The 3,317-nt window shown below is 39.8% G+C and overlaps 1 pseudogene; it reads left to right on the top strand.

Moving 5' to 3' along the window:
• Positions 1–998: 998 nt before the first annotated feature.
• Positions 999–1,489, top strand: LOC102408059 (annotated as a pseudogene).
• Positions 1,490–3,317: the final 1,828 nt, after the last annotated feature.

Below are 3,317 nucleotides of genomic sequence, written 5' to 3'. Positions count from 1 at the left end.
ATCTTAGTTTTCTAAATGTGGAGTTTTAGCCAACTTTTTCACTCTCCTCTTTTACTTTGATCAAGAGGCTCTTTAGTTCTTCTTCACTTCCTTCCTTAGAACAAAAGAATACGTGTACCTACTCTTTTGTCCACTGATCAAATATGGTACAGATGCAAGATCCAGTTTTATATTATAGCACCCAGTGAAGAGAGTTGCTTCAGTGTGATAATTAGTCTGTATTTCTTACATCTCTATCTGGCATTGGAAGCCAGTGTCTTTTTCTCATATAATTACCAAATGTAATCCTCCAAAAATAGTACAAGATGCATTATAAATGACCAGCACAGTAAGTATTTATACTGTAGAGGCAAGGAGACCTTTGATGTTCATCATTAAAACAAAAACAGACTGGTTTTGAAGGGTTTTTTTAAATATAAGATTTTTTTAATATTTTAATATAAAATTATATAATATATAATTTAATCATAAGCTCTCAGGAAGATGTAAAATGAGTACATAGAATCCCTTGTACCCTTAACCTAATTTCCCCCAACAGTGACAACTTATACAACTGTAGTATAATATCAAAAACAGGAAACTGACATTGGTAAAATGTGTTCACTAGACTACTGACTATAGACTACAGAATTTATTCCACTTTTTATAATATTTTACATTCACGTGTTTATATGTATGTATGTGTTTTGCTTCCCTGGTGGCTCAGACAGTAAAGCGTCTGCCTGCAATGCAGGAGACCTGGGTTTGATTCCTGGGTCGAGAAGATCCCCTGGAGAAGGAAATGGCAATCCACTCCAGTACTCTTGCCTGGAAAATCCGATGGACGGAGGAGCCTGATAAGCTAAAGTCTATGGGGTCGCAAAGAGTCGGACACGACTGAGCGACTTCACTTTATGTGTTTTGTAGTTCTATGAAATTTTATCCCAAACATATAGATTTCTAAAACCACCACAATCAAGATACAAATCCGCTCTCTGATCGCGTGGCAAGCTTTCAAGATGCCACAGAAGAAAGACAAGAAGCCTAAGAAATCAACCTGGAAGTTTAATTTGAATCTTACTCATCCAGTAGAAGGTGGCATTTTTGATTCTTGAAATTTTGAACAGTTTCTGCGGGGGAAGATTAAAGTGAATGGAAGGACTGGAAATCTTGGGAATGTCGTTCACGTTGAACGTGTCAAGAATAAAATCATAGTCGTTTCTGAGAACAGTTCTCCACAAGTTATTTAAAGTACCTTACCAAGAAATACCTTAAAAAGAACAATCTTCATGATTGGCTTCCTATGGTTGCATCTGACAAGGAGACTTATGAGCTTCATTACTTCCAGATTAGTCAAGATGAAGATGAATCTGAGTCTGAGGACCAGATGACGCCATCCTTTATAGGGCTTTGCTTGCTAATAAAACAAATTAAGCATACAAAAGAAAGAAACTTCTTGAAATGGACCTTTAGCTTATCTGTGAATAAAAAACATTACTCTGTATGTTAAACATCCATCTCTTTTATTTAAGAGTATGCTGTTTATATGGTGCTGGCTTTCCTTTAATACTTTTTTATATTTTTATTGGAGTGTAGTTGATTTACAATGTTGTGTTAGTTTCAGGTGTACAGCAAAGTGAATGAGTTATACATGTATCCACTTGTTCTTTAGTCATATAGACCATTACAGAGTACTGAGTGGAGTTCCCTGTGCTATACAGCAGTTTTTTAGTTTATGTTTTATGTATGCTAAGCCACTTCAGTTGTGTCCGACTCTTTGCAAACCCATGGATTGTAGCCTGCCAGGCTCCTCTGTCCATGGGAGTCTCCAGGCAAGAATACTGGAGTGGGTTGCCATTTCCTACTCTGTTTTATGTATAGTAGTGTGTATATGCCAGTATCAATCTCCCAATGTATCCCTCTCCCCTGTATCCCCTGATAATCATAAGTTTTCTATATCCGACTTCTGTTTTGTAAATAAGCATTTCTCCCCCTCCCCTTTAAATACCTTGTATAGATCAGATCAGTAGCTCAGTCATGTCCAACTCTTTGCGACCCCATGAATCGCAGCACGCCAGGCCTCCCTGTCCATCACCAACTCCCAGAGTTCACTCAGACTCACGTCCATTGAGTCAGTGATGCCATCCAGCCATCTCATCCTCTGTCCTCCCCTTCTCCTCTTGCCCCCAATCCCTCCCAGCATCAGAGTCTTTTCCAATGAGTCAACTCTTCGCATGAGGTGACCAAAGTACTGGAGTTTCAGCTTTGGCATCATTCCTTCCAAAGAAATCCCAGGGCTGATCTCCTTCATAATGGACTGATTGGATCTCCTTATAGTCCAAAGGACTCTCAAGAGTCTTCTCCAACACCACAGTTCAAAAGCATCAATTTTTCGGTGCTCAGCCTTCTTCACAGTCCAACTCTCACATCCATACAAGACCACAGGAAAAACCATAGCCTTGACTAGATGAACCTTTGTTGGCATAGTAACGTCTCTGCTTTTCAATATGCTATCTAGGTTGGTCATAACTTTCCTTCCAAGGAGTAAGCGTCTTTTAATTTCATGGCTTCAGTCACCATCTGTAGTGATTTTGGAGCCCAGAAAAATAAAGTCTGACACTGTTTCCACTGTTTCCCCATCTATTTCCCATGAAGTGATGGGATCAGAGCCATGATCTTCGTTTTCTGAAAGTTGAGCTTTAAGCCAACTTTTTCACTCTCCACTTTCACTTTCATCAAGAGGCTCTCGAGTTCCTCTTCACTTTCTGCCATAAGGGTGGTGTCATCTGCATATCTGAGGTTATTGATATTTCTCCCGGCAATCTTGATTCCAGTTTGTGCTTCCTCCAGCCCAGCGTTTCTCATGATGTACTCTGCATATAAGTTAAATAAACAGGGTGACAATATACAGCCTTAACGAACTCCTTTTCCTATTTGGAACCAGTCTGTTGTTCCATGTCCAGTTCTGACTGTTGCTTTCTGACCTGCATACAAATTTCTCAAGAGGCAGATCAGGTGGTCTGGTATTCCCATCTCTTTCAGAATTTTCCACAGTTGATTGTGATCCACACAGTCAAAGGCTTTGGCATAGTCAATAAAGCAGAAATAGATGTTTTTCTGGAACTCTCTTGCCTTTTCGATGATCCAGTGGATGTTGGCAATTTGATCTCTGGTTCCTCTGCCTTTCTAAAACCAGCTTGAACATCAGGAAGCTCACGGTTCACATATTGCTGAAGCCTGGCTTGGAGAATTTTGAGCATTACTTTACTAGTGTGTGAGAGGAGTGCAGTTGTGGGGTAGTTTGAGCATTCTTTGGCATTGCCTTTCTTTGGGATTGG

This window comes from Bubalus bubalis, chromosome 20 (assembly GCF_019923935.1).
Source record: "Bubalus bubalis isolate 160015118507 breed Murrah chromosome 20, NDDB_SH_1, whole genome shotgun sequence".
In the NCBI taxonomy this organism is placed as follows: domain Eukaryota; kingdom Metazoa; phylum Chordata; class Mammalia; order Artiodactyla; family Bovidae; genus Bubalus; species Bubalus bubalis.
Note: the sequence above shows the minus strand (reverse complement) of the source record. Positions and strands in the feature narration are given on the sequence as shown.